General features: G+C 43.9%; 1 protein-coding gene across 3 annotated transcripts in view; it reads right to left on the bottom strand.

Annotated features, from left to right (window-relative positions):
• The window catches only part of SLC39A11 (solute carrier family 39 member 11), a 598886-nt gene that overhangs the window by 566949 nt on the left and 14503 nt on the right, over positions 1 to 17434 (bottom strand). The window lies entirely within an intron of this gene.

Raw genomic sequence — 17434 nt, forward strand, 5'->3', positions numbered from 1 at the left:
GTAATCACTTGTTTTAAGGCCTTTTTTCTCCCCACACACTCTAGCTTCAAACTGTTCCGATTTCTCAGTAAAAGTGCTGCAAAGCACATTGCTTCTTCACGCTACTACCCTGTGATGTTAACGGTAAACATGAATATATGGTTCTGCCTTCACATGTTCTATGGGCAGTATCCAATGGTGACTGGCTGTGGGCAGCCAGTCCCACTGATTCTGTTGTGCAGCCTGCACTGCTTCTGCAACTGCAATTTAGCCCTTCCAGGGGCAACCCAAAATGCTCATTTCTGGAAAGGGGCAGGTCACAGAATCATAGAGTAGTAGGGTTGGAAGGGGCCTACAAGGCCATCGAGTCCAACCCCCTGCTCAATGTAGGAATCCAGGTCAGAGCATCCCTGACAGATGGCTGTCCAGCCTCGTCTTGAAGGCCTCCAGTGTGGGAGAGCCCACTACCTCCCTAGGTAATGGGTTCCATTGTCATACTGCTCTAACAGTCAGGAAGTTTCTCCTGATGTTCAGCCGGAATCTGGCTTCCTGTAATTTGAGCCCATTATTCTGTGTCCTGCATTCTGGGATGATCAAGAAGAGATCCTGGCCTTCCTCTCTGTGACATCCTTTCAAGTACTTGAAGAGTGCTATCATATCTCCCCTCAGTCTTCTCTTCTCAAGGCTAAACATGCCCAGTTCTTTCAGTCTCTCTTCATAGGGCTTTGTTTCCAGTCCCCTGATCATCTTTGTTGCCCTCCTCTGAACCCTCTCCAGTTTGTCTGCATCCTTCTTAAAATGTGGTGCCCAGAACTGGACACAGTACTCCAGATGAGGCCTAACCAGTGCTGAGTAGAGGGGAACTAGTACTTCCCGGGATTTGGAAGCTATGCTTCTATTAATGCAGCCCAAAAGAGCATTTGCCTTTTTTGCAGCCACATCACATTGTTGGCTCATATTCAGCCTGTGATCGACAACAATTCCAAGATCCTTCTCACTTGTAGTGTTGTTGAGCCATGTATCCCCCATCTTGTCACCGTGCATTTGGTTTCTTTTTCCTAGGTGCAGACCTTGGCATTTATCCCTATTAAATGTCATTCTCTTGTTTTCTGCCCAGCACTCCAGTCTATCAAGATCACTTTGAATTTTGTTTCTGTCTTCCAAAGTATTAGCTATCCCACCCAATGTTGTGTCATCTGCAAATTTGATCAGCATTCCCTGCACCTCCTCCTCCAAGTCATTAATAATAATGTTGAAGAGCACTGGGCCCAGGACTGAGCCCTGCGGTACCCCACTCATTACCTCTCCCCAGTTTGAGAAGGTCCCATTGATAAGCACTCTTTGAGTCCGATTCTGTAGCCAACTGTGGATCCACCGGATCGTTGTTTCATCTAGCCCACTTTGAGCTAGTTTGCTCATCAGGATATCATGGGGCACTTTGTCGAAAGCTTTGCTGAAGTCGAGATATATGATGTCTACAGCATTCCCACAGTCCACAAGGGAGGGGACTTGATCAAAAAATGAGATCAGATTCGTCTGGCAGGATTTGTTCTTGACAAATCCATGTTGGCTTCAAGTAATCACGGCATTGTTTTCAAGGTACTTACAGATGCATTGCTGTATAATCTGCTCCAGAATTTTCCCAGGGATGGATGTCAGACTGACTGGTCTGTAGTTCCCAGGTTCCTCCTTTTTACCCTTTTTGAAGATAGGGACAACATTATCCCTCCTCCAGTCATCTGGCACTTCCCCCGTCCTCCATGATTTCTCAAAGAGAATAGACAGTGGTTCTGAGAGTTCTTCTGCCAATTCCCTTATTACTCTAGGATGCAGTTCATCTGGCCCTTCAGATTTGAACTCATTCAAAGTAATTAGGTGTTCCTAATTACTCGGAGCTAATTAGGTCATCAGAGCTCGCATAATGGAGTTCCCCCAAACTACCCCCTTACAGAAAAAGCATTTCTGATTGTTTGGGGGCTTGCCCCCAGAAGTGCTAAATCACCATTGCGCAAGCTTGTGTGATGGAATTTGTGGGGCTGGCTGCACGTGGAATGGAAGTAGTGGTGCACCTTGCATGTGGACAGGCAGGATTGGATACTGCCCTTTATTTCACCATTTGCCCAGTCCACTGGTTTTCAGGTGATGAGCTGCGGTCCACAACTGGGTTGCACTAGAAACACACACCATCCTTTTGTGCAGGTGGTATAAATGGGATAGGGAAGGAGAAAAACAAACCATGCAAATGGAAACTATTAAAGGTGAGTCTCATGTTACAGGTTGGGGTTAAGGGACTGAAAAGTAGGGAGACTTCTGGTCCAGTGGGCTTTATTGATACACAAGAAAGAGAGAAATGAGAAACTGTGCCAGAACCAGAGTGTTTGTTTAATTGCAGTTACTGTTCACAAATGTAGCTTCCAATAATAATTTGGGGAGCCTCAATACAAACCTGTAACACACATACCATGATCCCACCCATACATATAATCCAATGAGTCATGAAATAAACGTTTTCATTTTAATTCTACATTTTCTATATTTCTTAAATTACACCACAGTCTACACTGGGACTTTTCTACCATCCTCCCCCAAACGCTCCCTCCCCCTTTTTTGTTGTTTTTGTTAACGTAACATCCAACTGAAGAAGAGACCTACAGAGCTTGTTGACTATTCTCTAATTTTTTGGTTGGTCCTAATAAAGGCATTACTTCCCATGTTCCCTCCTCATTGGAATGGTTTGTGGGAACCAGCCCAGTATTTCCTTAAAGTTGCTGAAATCAGCTTTCCTGAAGGCCAGGGTGCAGGTCTAACTAAGCTCAGCTTTCCCTTTCCCCAGTATTATGAATCTCAAGATGATATGATCACCTCCACCCAAAGTTCCTGCTATTTTCACCTCATTAACCAGTTTTTCCCTGTTGGTGAGGTTCAGGTCTAGGAAAGCCGATTCCTTTGGCTATTCTTCAAACTTCTAGAAGATGAATTTGTTAGCAAGGCAAGGCAAGTATGTGTTAGACCTTTCATTCTTAGCAGAGTTTGATTTCCAAAATATGTCAGGGTAGTTGAAGTCTCCCATTAATGCTAGGGGTCTCCTCTTTGAAAGTTTGGCAATCTGATCTAGGAAGACATCATCCAAGTCTTCTGCCTGGTTTGGTGTTCTGTTACAGATTCCCACAATGATGTTGCCATTATTATGCTTCTTTCTTTCTTTTTCTCCCCCCCCCCCTTTTTACCCAAATGTTCTCAACCAATTTCCCAAGCTCAGATTCACTGATTTCTTCACAGGTCCATACCTCCTTTACATATAATGCTACTCCTCCTTTCTGTTTGGTCTATTCTATTTGAATAAATTATACCCTTCAGTCCCCACATTGCAATCATGTGTCTTATCCCGCCAAGTTTCAGTAATGCCTATTAAATCGTATTTGCCTTCCTATATTAAGATGTCAGGTTCATCCTATTTCCAATACTCTAAGCACTGGTATGGTCTTCTTGATCACTCTGTTTTTTCTTGCATCCTAGTGGGTACTTGCACCACCATCCCAGTTTCACTCATGTTCCTGTCCCCAGTATTTGGCATTGTACTGTCTTCTTGGATTTCATCACCCTCCCCTCAAGATTTAATTTAAAAGCTTCCTGATGCAGGTTTGCAGGACTTTTGCCAAACATACTCTTCCCAGTCCTTGTGAGGTTCAACCTATCTCCAAAAGTCTTTCACCAAGCAAGTGTAGACCATGTTTGAAGAAAACAAACCTTGTCCAATGACACCCTCTGCATAGACAGCCATTCACTTCAGGTATTATATTTTCCTCTCCCTAGGCTAGGGGGTTCCAACAGAAACAAGTGACTAAACCACCATCTGTTCCTCAGGGTCCTACACCTTCCTACCCAAAGCCTCATGGTCACTTGCAATACACCAAAAGCTGCATCTGGCAGCATCATTTGTTCCTACGTGGATCAGCAGGAAAGGGTAATGTTCAGTGGGTTTGAGAAGTCTTGGAAAGCTCTCTCCACCATAAGGTCAGTGGCTCATGTCAAGCGAGAGAAGCCCCTCCTATGAGGGCTATGTGCCAGAGGACATGGCAGCAGCTACAAAGCCCTTTGTTCAAGTCACACCAAAATGAACACTTAGTGCTATCTTAGACAAATCATCAAGGAGAAGCACAATGTTTACCCCATGGTGGAACACACAACAGCTGACCTCCCAGTCTGATTAGAAAGTCTTATTTGAATTTCTCACATATGTCAAAACTTGCCCAATCAGGGTTAGCAGGAAGGGCTTTTTAAAACCCCAAAGACATGGAGATATGACTAATCTGGTCTACATTGCCTAGAATACAAATCTCATTTGGACTGATTACTTGGCCAAACATTATGCCAGCCACTTTCTGCCACATACTTTCTGCCAGCAACAGTTTGAATGCCTGGAAACAGTTTTCCCACAACTGAGGGAAAGACTCTGGATTACACACACACACACACACACACACACACACACCAAACTAATTCATTCAAAGGATTATTGTCTTCACCCAGTAAAAATCAATGCATTACCAAATTTGAGGGGAGGGGAAACCCTAATCTATAAAGGTCTTAAGTGACAACCCAATAATAATGGCTGAATCTTCCTAAGCACCCTGTCAGATTCCAGAATTCTGAAGCCTACAAATCCTTGCTTATCAGCAACAGTAATTACACAGCTGTCAGGGAGCAACACAGCTACAGGAGAGAAATCAACAGCTAGACTGTCACAGATTGTGTTCCAAAAATCAGAACAACCTTTTGTGTTTTACTGTTTACTCACTTTCAGTACAGAAGTATATTCCTCCACTTTCTTTCCCTTCAAGGAAGATTGTATAATGGTAATTAATAGCAGGTGAATCTTCCTTTTGTCTTCAATACACAGTAATTAAGTTTAGCAAGCTTCTTCCAGTGCATGTAAATACTTTAAAAACTGCCACATTTCTCTGAAAAAAATTGCAATGTCTATTAAGAAGCTTCTGCTCCCACATACCATCAAGGCTGCTGTAACAAAAACAGCTCCTCCAAACAGAAAAGGATCCAAGGTTGCCACAACAGAGGCTTCTCCTGCCCTTAAGCCTGCTATTTCCAGGTCAGATAATCTTCTGGTCTTCCCTCAACTCTGGAAACTTCACCTCTATTTGCACTTATTTGAGAGAGGAAACTATAGGATGGCAGAAATTACATCACTTCTAAATGCTAAATAATTAAAATGGAAAGCCCTTATCTCCCACGTCCTCACCTGTGCGATCTACAATCTGGCAGGAGTTAAAGACTAAGCTCTATTGTTAGTGGTATGCATTAATCATCAGAAAGTGTTCTTGATCTTAGCAGGAAATCTTCCATATCTAAATGGAGAGTCTCTCTCTCCTTTGACACTGGAGTCTGACTACCAGCTCCCCAACTGCATAGCACATGGCCTTCATTTTGTTGTGCTTTGCTACTGTTTAGTAACAGAGCTGATCAGCCAAAGATACAATCCTTTGCTTTGTACGCATGGGACTGCTGCTGTTTGTCCAGGGGCTTTTAATTTACTTTTGTTGGAGGTGTGGCAACATATCTTTCTTGCCAGATTATTTCTCATGACAAAGACAAGGAACATTTGAACAGCATATTGATACACAAGGAGTGTTCCATTTTTTCCTGGATAGGACACAGAGTTCTCAGACTAGTGCTAGAAATTGTGACATTTAGCAGTACTATCATCCAAACTGTTCTTCAAAAGCAATGATGCCAGAATATTCCTCAAACTCCTTGCATCTGAGCCAGTCAAGCCTGCTGGAAAGAAGTTTAATTACGTTTGTTTTTGCCGCAGGAGGGAGAAAAACTGGCAAGTTCAGAACAGCCATCGTAAGTGGATTAGCATCATAGTTAAAAGGGAGGGCAATAAACTTGTCACCTGTGTGTTGTAACTGACTCAGATATATTTATCAAACTCATACTTTATTCAAGTGATTCGTAGGAGTGCATTTTTTCTGGTTTAGGAGTTAGCCACTGGGCACTGTTCTTTCAATTCCATATATCCCATAACACCATCTTCCGTCAGAGCCTTAAAATTATAGCTAGTCAGTAGCCAAACAGGTTCTTTGCATCCAGATCAAAACTGCTGTGCTGCCCTTGGGAGTCAGAATAGGCAGGAGCAATCACTTTTCACAGGAGCAGTCTTTGTTAGTGAACTGGAATAAAACTTTTCAAGCCCGAGAAATCTAATCGTCAGACAGAATAAGAAGGTGGGGTGAATTTAATTAGTTTTAGATCGAAGGTACTTCAGGTCACTGAATTTTCTCATACTGTATTTCATTTCTGCATGAAAAGGGAGTCTAAGATGCTGAAAAGCTTCCATTCTATTTTACCAAGGAAACCTAATCCAAGCTACCTATGATGTGCAAGTCAAGGGTATCTAATCTCCATCATCATCATTATGAGGAAGAAGCATCTATGTCCCATGTATTTCAGTAGAAAGTAGGTGTGCCTGATTTTGTCTTCAAATTGCACCCAATGACTTGGATCCAGGGAAGCCCTTGTGCACACACAAATTGTTTCTGTATAAGGGGGAGGGGCAGTCCTTTGTACCATATAGGGTGCTGCTCTGGACAGCTCCCTGACTTTTTGGGGTGCTTTGCTGGAGGCAGCTCCTGGAAGAAGAGATGCTTGGGGCAGTGAGACCTTGTCTGAACAGAAGTGACTCTGGCTTTTCCAGACCCAAACCATAGTCTCCCACCTTCACCTCCATGTTGTCAGCTCCTGTCCCAGCCTCATGCTTTCAGACAGATGTGGTGGCTGAAATAAAACTTGGCTCCTGCAATTTTCTCAGATCTCTTGCTACTTCCTCCACTCTTCTCCCTACTGGCTTATTTATTAAAACATTTTTATACTGCTTTTCCACAAATCAGAAAAGCACCCCCCACACAAACACAAAACAACAAAGTATAAAACCAGAATTAAATCACATATAAGACACAGCAAAGGAGATCGTTACCTTGTCGTGGTGCTGGAGCTTGAGCACCTCAATGACATCATGAGCTAAACCATGAAGGGACACCCAAGACGGGAAGGTCATGGCAGAGAGGTCAGACTAAATACGATCCCTGGGGAAGGAAACGGCAACCCACCCCAGTATTCTTGCCATGAAAACTAAATGGATCAGAGATATGTCGGTATACCATCGGAAGACGGGACTCCCAGGTCGGAAGATGGTCAAAATGCCACCGGGGAGGAACAGAGGATAAGTTCAACTAGCCCCAGATGTGATGACGCAGCTTGCTCAAAGCCAAAAGGATGGCTAGCGGCCGATGGTGCTGGAGGTGAACGACGAATCCGATGTTCTAAAGATCAACACACCATAGGAACCTGGAATGTAAGATCTATGAGCCAGGGCAAATTGGATGTGGTTATTGGGGAGATGTCAAGATTAAATATAGATATTTTGGGTGTCAGTGAACTGAAATGGACTGGAATGGGCCACTTCACAACAGATGACCACCAGATCTACTACTGTGGACAAGAGGACCACAGAAGAAATGGAGTAGCCTTCATAATTAATAATAAAGTGGCTAAAGCAGTGCTTGGATACAATCCAAAAAATGACAGAATGATCTCAATTTGAATTCAGGGTAAGCCATTTAACATCACAGTGATCCAAATATACGCCCCAACCACAGATGCTGAAGAAGCAGAAGTAGATCAGTTCTATATGGATCTGCAGCACCTACTGGATAATTCTCCAAAAAGAGATGTTATTTTCATTACAGGAGACTGAAATGCTAAGGTGGGTAGTCAAACAACACCTGGAATTACAGGCAAGCATGGTCTGGGAGAACAAAATGAAGCGAGACATAGGTGGATAGAATTCTGCCAAGACAATTCACTGTGCATAACAAACACTCTCTTCCAACAACCTAAGAGACGTCTTTATACATGGACTTCACCAGACGGTCGACACCGAAATCAGATTGACTACATCCTTTGTAGCCAAAGGTGGCGGACATCTATTCAGTTGGTAAAAACAAGACCTGGAGCTGATTGTAGTTCAGATCATGAACTCCTTATTGCACAATTTAGAATCAGACTAAAGAGAATAGGGAAGACCTACAGATCAGTGAGATATGAGCTCACTAATATTCCTAATGAATATGCAGTGGAGGTGAAGAATAGATTTAAGGGACTAGATTTAGTAGAGAGGGTCCCGGAAGAACTATGGACAGAACTTCGCAACATTGTTCAGGAGATGGCAACAAAAAACGTCCCAAAGAAAAAGAAAACCAAGAAGGCAAGATGGCTGTCTGCTGAGACACTGGAAGCAGCCCAAGAAAGAAGGAAAGCAAAAGGCAACAGTGATAGGGGGAGATATGCCCAATTAAATGCAAAATTCCAGAGGTTAGCCAGAAGAGATAAGGAATTACTTTTTAAACAAGCAATGTGCAGAAGCGGAAGGAGATAATAGAATAGGAAGGACAAGAGACCTCTTCCAGAAAATTGGAAACATCGGAGGTAAATTCCAGGCACAAATGGGTATGATCAAAAACAAAGATGGCAAGGACCTAACAGAAGCAGAAGAGATCAAGAAAAGGTGGCAAGAATATACGGAAGATCTGTATAGGAAGGATAATAATATCGGGGATAGATTTGACGGTGTGGTCAGTGAGCTAGAGCCAGACATCCTGAAGAGTGAGGTTGAATGGGCCTTAAGTTGCATTGCTAAGAACAAGGCAGCAGGAGATGACGGTATCCCAGCTGAACTGTTTAAAATCTTGCAAGACAATGCTGTCAAGGTGATGCATGCCATATGCCAGCAAATTTGGAAAACACAAGAATGGCCACCAGATTGGAAAAAATCAACTTATATCCCCATACCAAAAAAGGGAAGCACCAAAGAATGTTCAAACTATCCAACAGTGGCACTTATTTCACATGCCAGTAAGGTAATGCTCAAGATCTTGCAAGGCAGACTCCAGCAATTCATGGAACGAGAATTGCCAGATGTACAAGCTGGGTTTAGAAAAGACAGAGGAACTGGAGACCAAATTGCCAATATCCGCTGGATAATGGAGAAAGCCAAGGAGTTTCAGAAAAACATGTATTTCTGTTTTATTGACTATTCTAAAGCCTTTGACTGTGTGGATCATAACAAATTGTGGCAAGTTCTTGGTGGTATGGGGATACCAAGTCATCTTGTCTGCCTCCTGAGGAATCTGTATAACGACCAAGTAGCAACGGTAAGAACAGACCACGGAACAACGGACTGGTTTAAGATTGGGAAAGGAGTACGGCAGGGTTGTATACTCTCACCCTACCTATTCAACCTGTACACAGAACACATCATGCAACGTGCTGGGCTTGATGAAGCCAAGGCTGGAGTTAAAATCGCTGGAAGAAACATTAATAATCTCCGATATGCAGATGATACCACTTTGATGGCTGAAAGCGAGGAGGAGCTGAGGAACCTCATAACGAAGGTGAAAGAAGAAAGTGCAAAAGCTGGGTTGCAGTTAAACCTCAAAAAAACCAAGATTATGACAACCAGCTTGATTGATAACTGGCAAATAGAGGGAGAAAACGTGGAGGCAGTGACAGACTTTGTCTTTCTAGGCGCAAAGATTACTGCAGATGCTGACTGCAGCCAGGAAATCAGAAGACGTTTACTTCTTGGGAGGACAGCAATGACAAATCTTGATAAAATACTTAAGAGCAGAGACATCACACTGACAACAAAGGTCCACATAGTTAAAGCAATGGTATTCCCCATAGTAACCTATGGCTGCAAGAGCTGGACCATAAGGAAGGCAAAGCGAAGGAAGATAGATGATTTTGAACTGTGGTGCTGGAGGAAAATTCTGAGAGTGCCTTGGACTGCAAGAAGATCAAACCAGTCCATACTCCAGGAAATAAAGCCAGACTGCTCACTTGAGGGAAGGATATTAAAGGCAAAACTGAAGTACTTTGGCCACATACTGAGAAGACAGGATACCCTGGAGAAGATGCTGATGCTAGGGAAAGTGGAAGGCAAAAGGAAGAGGGGCCGACCAAGGGCAAGGTGGACGGATGATATTCTGGAGGTGACGGACTCGACCTTGGGGGAGCTGGGGGTGGCGACAGCCGACAGGAAGCTCTGGCATGGGCTGGTCCATGAAGTCATGAAGAGTCGGAAGCGACTGAACGAATAAACAACAACAAATAAGACATAGAAGGTTTAAATCCACAGCGTTTGGGCTAAGCATGTAGGTTTTATAACTTTTTCAAAAAGACAGCCACACGAATGCCTTCCCATCCTCTTCTGAGAGGAGGTTCCAAAACTTTGGAACCCCAACTGAAACCCCTGAACCCTCCCACCACCATCCCAATTTGTATGGAATGAGCGGAGAATAGGGCTGTCTGATGTCCAGAATCCTGCTTCCGACAGTGACCAATCAGATGCTACCACAAAGGACATGAAAGCAACAGCGCTCTCCCATTGTTGCTCCCCAGTAACCTCAGAGACATACCATCAGCGAAACCTGGAAGATGGAGCACTCCTTGCAACACTCCCAACCAGCTTCTCCAGAAACAACATCAGGTCCAAGAGCCCCCAGGCTCTTTACCAGGTCCAGTAAGTTCACACAGACCCCATCAGTGGCAGGCCTATCCTCCCCAGGCCTTGGCCACTTTCTACCAGTATCACCTCTGTTATTTCTTCCATCAATTAAAATGAAATCAGTATAAAAGTATTTTATTCCAATACATGCAATAGTCAGTTTCCTACAGCACTGTGGAATGTGGGGAGAGAACATTAGGTGTCAAATGCATCAAATTAAAAGCACACGCTTTCCAAAGAAAAGCCAAAAAAAAAAAAAAAGCAAGGGAAAGATTCATTTTCCAAAGGCAGTACAGCTCATTAAGGCCCCCATCATCTCAAAGAATTGGTTTGCTCTCAAGAAAGGTTATCAGCTCTACGACATCAAAAGCAGTATTGAGAGAGAATATTCAAAACCTAAGAGCTCATTTCTTCTCTTATTTGCACACACCTCTGCTTTGGCAGGAAGGTAGCAAACCAAGTGACAGTCAAACTGGAAAAATTAGGCTGTGTGCTTTTCATTGCAGCATTCTTCAGTGAACTTCATGAATTCTCCATGTAGCTGATGTGACATCGTCAGGCTCTTTGACATCTCCTCAACCCAACAGGTGGGGACATGGAAACATGCTACATAATGACATCATAACATGGTGTTGCGTTGAACTAAATGTTACTGGGAGAAGACAGAAAGAGACCGGTTACTCCATGCCTCTTGCATCATCTAACTGGGCTCCCAGTCATGATGTCTGTTAGACGCCCTTGGACAAGCCATTCTTTGCCATTCTAACCTACTCCAAAAGACTCTTGCGAGAATAAAGGAGAATTACGAAGAAATTTGTATGCTGTATAATTACAACAAATGCCATCTCCCTTCCATGTGTCAGGGGAATCTCTTATTTTCTGGGCTAGTACAACTTTGATTGACAGATTCCAATCTAGACAGGATTTCAATATCACACTGGCTTTGATGTCACTGTTGTTGCAGATCCAATTAAGATGTCCAATGTGCCGTCTGGTTTATATCTGTGGAATCAGTTTCAGCTTCTCAGGCCCAAGGATGTGGACAAGATGCTTGTAGTGACTTGGCTGACCATGTGCTTCTTGACCCATGCCCATCTTGGCTGGTTCAAGCAAGCTGAGGTGGGGGAGGAGGTGACTGAGTGGATCTGCAATGTAGTATATACTTCCTTGCATGAGGAAGTGGTGCATACCACCCTGAAAGAGGAGGTAGTGCACCTGCTCTTGAAAAATCCCACACTGGACCCAGAGGTATATAACTAATGGATGGTAGCATACACCCCCTTTCTGGGCAGGGTGCTTGGGGGGGGGGGGTGGCTCAGCCTCAGGCATTCTTGTAGGAACGTTTATCTAAACCCATTCCAATCTGGTTTCAGGTCTAGTCAGGGGACAGAATCAGCCCTATGGATGACATTTACCAAGAGAGAGTCAGGGGGAGTGAAACCCTACTGATTCTCCTTGATCTCTCAGTGGTATCTTCCTGGACCGGCTCCGCAGGTTGGGGTGGGAGGCACTATCTTGCAGTGGTTCCACTCCCACCTGCAGGGTTGGCATCAGAGAGTTGCATTGGATGACAGCTGCCTACATCTCCTGTCCAATAATGCTCATGGGCATTATATGGAGCCTAACCACCATAAACGCTTTTTTCAACTTAGCAGGTAAAAGCTCTAAAAAAACTTTGATACAGTATTCTTTCTTCCTCAAAAATAAAGGGGATAATTTAGAGGCAGAAATTGCTGCTATACCATCAGATTCAGTTTTTAAACTATGATTTAGCAGACATGTAGCTACGTTGTTCCACAAAAATTGCAGATAATCCACATTAATCAATACATAGTGATTGATCATTTTGGTGATTTGACTATACCATCAAGGTCTCAGTTTTTGTTCAACTTTGGAGTTGAAAACAATGAGGAATTTATGAAAAATAATAGTGATGCTGACATCCCTATCAAGAGACTGTATGAAGGAACATGATACCTAAGGTGAAAAAAGACTGTTTTGATGGAGAGTGTTTTTATGCCAAGACAAGACTGCTTAAGCAAGATAGAAGAATATGGAAGCTAAGCTCACCAGCAGAGGTGAAATCTCTTGTTGAGTAACCAAAGAAATCCGAAAGTAAACAAAAAGCCTATCAGAAGACAATGTGGCTAGATCTTGATTTAGCTGCAAGAAGTATTGGCTCTGTTTAGTTCTGGTGCTGCTTTGCTTCTGGGAATTGAACTTTAATTTAGATTTTGTGTGTGTGCTAAAGGAATTTGGAAGCAATGGTTCCTTTGCCCTGTACAGTGATCCCTCCGTTAGAAATGGTGCAGTACTCGTAATGTTTTTAACAGATGCCCCCAAGTGGCCCCTTGTTACTCCACATGAAATTAAGGGTCTTGTAAAATCATATGGGAATGGCATGACTTCAGAGATTGTTTTGATACCATACGAAAGCTTAATCTGAATTGGGTGCCCATTTTGGCAAAACTCTTTCCTTACATTAACCCTACAACATGGGTGGGGAACATATTTAGTCCCGGGGGCAGATTGCCTCCCCAACCTAAGACCAAGCTGGCAAGCTGGATAACAACAGGGGCAGTGTCAAGGGCTCCTTGGAGGCCTCTCTCAGTCTAATCCAGTAGCTAAGTCCAGACACAGACAACAGGATTCCTTTCAAAGTTTTATTCTTCTTTTACAACTTAACAACTCTACCGTTTGCAACTAGATCTGAGCAGCACAGTACCTATGCCCTAAGTTGGAACAGTTGGTCCCCGTTTGAAAGGGAATTACTGGCAGGCCCCTGAACTTAAGGACTAGGGAGAGTCCCTCCCCTTTTCCCTTGGATCCTCTGGGCGCAGCCATTGTTTGCGTGCCAACCGGGCACTACGCCTCCTTTCTGCCCCCTCCATTTGGCGCCGCTCTCTGCGTCGGCGTCGCGCGTCCACCAAGTCTACTTCCCGCGCTCGGTCACTCCCTGGACTGCTATCTAATCTAGGAATGCTGGTGGGAGGAATCTCCGTCAGCTGTGGGCCCTGGGAAAGAGGAGCGACTACTCTTCCTCAGAATCAGAACTACTCTGGGATTCTATGGGCTCAGTGTCCACCCTGACAGGCAGGACGCCACCTGCAACATCATCAGCCCACCCCAGCATCCATTTAGATTTCACCATGCTTCTTGTTGCATGGAGAAAGGGACTCCGCCAGTGCTTGAAGGAGCAGTTCCTTCAGAGTTGCATGCCTTCTTTGTGCACCACTCACCACCTGAACTGGGACAATGGGAGGCATGCAAAGGGACTCAGCTGGTGCTTGGAGGAGCTGCTCCTCCAAAGGCCGGCCAAGTTGTGCACCTGCTTTGTTAGCCACTCGTCATCTTGACAAATACACTCTCCCTGAACTCTCCTTGGGGAACATACTCTTCCTGAACTATTTCCATTCCAACTAATAATTATAAGGACTTTGTAATTTCAAGATTTGGAACCTGGGTTTGTTTGATTTCCCTTTCACCCTTCATCCCTTTTTTCCTTTTGTGTTGTATCCTTTAGCTTGTAAGCCCACAGCAAGGAACCATTATTGATCTTATATAAGCCACTCTTTTTGGCTGAAGAGTGTGGAGGAAATGTTTTAAATAAATAGGGCTTCTTTGTATAGGGAGGAAGCCTCTGTGCTGTGCATAGTTCCATTTTTGCTCAGGAGCAGGGCTAGGTAAGCAAAAGGGCAAGGTGATGATATACATATCTTTCTAAGATGGTCTTTAGAGAGCATTATAGCATAGCTTTCTTAGGGGAGCATATTGTCATGCCAATTCCCTACAAAGGCCATTGGATATTGGTAAAAATGGCCAGCAAATGCATGTCAGACAGTGAATGGCCTGGGGCACATCAACAGAGTAGTTTGTGATCACAGTTGCACACAGTAGTATATGCAGCGACCCAGGGGAAAGCATCTATTCTCCTCCCAAGGAGCTCACAGCAGGTACCATCTATGGATAGTGTACAGCCCCCTCCTGGCTGAGTCAGCCATGTGGACCAGTAGTACCACTTCCAATTCTATAGGAAACCATTGAGAGCAGTCATTTAGGAATTTAGAACAAGGTGTCATCAGCATGCGGATAACACCCAGTTTGATTTCTCTATAACATCTGAAGCAGATGTGGCTGTGCAGACTCTGGACCAGTGCTTGGATGCAGTGGTAGGCTGGATGAGGGCCAATAAACTGAGTTTGAATCCTGGCAAAATGGAAGCACTGTATAGTTGGGTCAGGGATCCAGGACATAGGTCAGATGCCTGTTTTGGATGGGGTTGCGCTCCCTCTGAAGGAACAGGTGTGTAGTCTGGAGGGGCTCCTAGATCTAACTTTGTCCCTGGAAGCTTAAGTGACCTTGATGGCTAGAAGTGCCTCTGACTAGCTTCAGCTGGGCCTGCCATTCCTGGACTATGCTAGCTTGGCCACAGTGGTTCAGGCACTGGTAACTTCAAGACTGGATTATTGTAATGCGCTCTATGTGGGGCTATTCTTCAGCTCGATCCAGAAACTGCTGCTGATGCAGAATGAAGCTGTAAGGCTGAGAACAAGGACCTCCTCTCAACAGCATGTTACACCTCTGTTAAAAGTACTGCACTGGCTGCCAATAAACTACTGGGCCATGTTTAAAGTTTTGCTGTTAACATATAAACAACATGACACCAGGTTACCTAAGGAATTACCTTATCCCTTATGTCCCTCCCTGACCACTGTGATCCTCAGAAGGAACACCTCTGATGGTGCTTCCTGGACCCGAGATCCACCTCAGAAGCACTAATAATAGAGCACTTAGTGTTGACGCCCCCACTCTCTGGGGCCTGCTCCCCACTGACATCAGACAGGCATCTAGAGTTTTGACTTTTAGACCCCTCCTTAAGACCATCTCTATATGCAGACTTTCCCTGAGATGTGACCCAGCCAGTTAATAGTTTTATTTATTGCTGATTAGTGGTTATTTTATCATTGCATTTTATTTTTATATTTTAGTGTTGATGTTATTATGCTCGCCCCTTCAACCATTTTGTTGGGAAGCAGTATATAAATTTGTGGAATCAATACATCAGTAAAACTTGCTGTCCCCGGCCCAATATATCTGCCAAATTGCTTCCACCTAATTCATAACTCTGATCCCTCACAACCCAAATTGTCCCGTTCTTCCTCCCTCATTCATTAGCGTCCCACATACCCTGAACCTCCATCTATCGCTGCACTGTGCCTCCAGTGCCCACCACACACACTCAGACAGTATCCATTCAAATTTGCAAGGATAAGACCTTCCAATAACGTTCTCACCCTTTGCCTCTTTCTGTTGTCAGTATTTTCAGTGGAACAACCCTTCCTCCATCCATCCCAATAGTGCCATCTGTGTTTCATTGTCACCTCACAAAGCATAGCTACGAAAAATATTATTAAGGAGACATGATCCTGAATATTTTAAAAAATGAAGCCTTTAGGGCATGTCAAAGCATGACACAGTATTCTTGGAAGATGTGGAAACATGTGCATTCTTTTAAAAGTGCAATGCTGTAGTACATGTCTACTTAGCAGTAAGCCCCGCTAAGTTCAGTGGGGTTTATTCACAGATAAGCAGGTGTAGCATTGCAGCCTGACTCTTTTCAACAGGTTTCATTTTTTACACGCCAAGCCTCGTTCTCCACAAACATTCCTCTCCCCTCCAGTGATGTTACTTCAGGATTTGATGTTGACATTTCAAAAGGAGTTCTTCTGCATTCATCTGAAGATACTGGCAAAAATAATAATTACTGTGAACATTTCAGAGACTTGAAAATGTTCTAAATTTCAAAGTAACAGGAAAGGTGGCATGCACAAAAATGGCAGGGATTACACCAGCATACACATTACTGAAGTGGTGATTTAGGGTGCTTCCAGATGAGGCTTTTCTCACACCATTGCTCTGTCTCATTCAAGAAAGTTTATGCGGGATCCAGACAACATCTACTCACACCCTCCCTTGATTTCCCAACACTTCTTCCATCTTTTTTTCTTAAGGTAGAAAAGTTGTTAAGGAAGAAAAAATGGAACAGCTACGTAAGACTTTATAACTGACAATGTTAAGAGCCCCCTGACTGGAAGCATCCTTGGTTATTTGCTATGTGTGTTTTTCTGAAAGAAATGCCTGTGTAATGAGTGAAACACATTTCTTTTTAAAGGAATAAGGAGGTCATAATGTGGAATAGCAACATATAGGTCAGCAACTAAAGACACATTAATGTTCCCAGCCTGGCGACTGAACTATCAAAGAATACTTTCACATTTCTCTGCACATCCTCCAGAAGATACCACCAATGGTCTTGGAGCTGAGAGATAAACAAAAGGCAAGGGAAGAATCCAGAACGCTGCACTGCAGTTTTAAAACAGGAGCTGAATCCACTACAGAATTAGAGCCAACACAAGCAGGACCTGCAATCAAGTGTTGTCATCTGGGATGCTCCTCTTAACTGTTCCAGACAGACAGTCATGCCTCCTCCAAGATACTCTATTCCATTGCCCCTCTCACTCAGTTTTCCATTTCCCCCCTGCCCAACAGCCAATCAGCATTCCATGGCCACTGCACACACACAGCCTTCATTAGACTGTTTTGAGTCATCCCCCCCACCCCACTTTTCAGGCGTGGGGGGTTCCCCCTAAAGAAGTGGTATCTTTCTAAGCCTGCTATTATCTCCCTCTTGTTCACAAACAGTGCCATTTTGGCTACAAAAGAAATGACACTCATGCCTGAACATCAAATCCACGTTTTGATGGAATGTGGTCTCCTCTTGTTTAGACTACTGTAATGCGCTCTACGTGGGGTTACCCTTGAAGATGGTTCGGAAGCTGCAGCTGGTACAGAACGCAGCGGCTCACCTGA

This window comes from Heloderma suspectum, chromosome 2 (assembly GCF_057233095.1).
Source record: "Heloderma suspectum isolate Gila_16-S chromosome 2, 16-S_ref, whole genome shotgun sequence".
In the NCBI taxonomy this organism is placed as follows: domain Eukaryota; kingdom Metazoa; phylum Chordata; class Lepidosauria; order Squamata; family Helodermatidae; genus Heloderma; species Heloderma suspectum.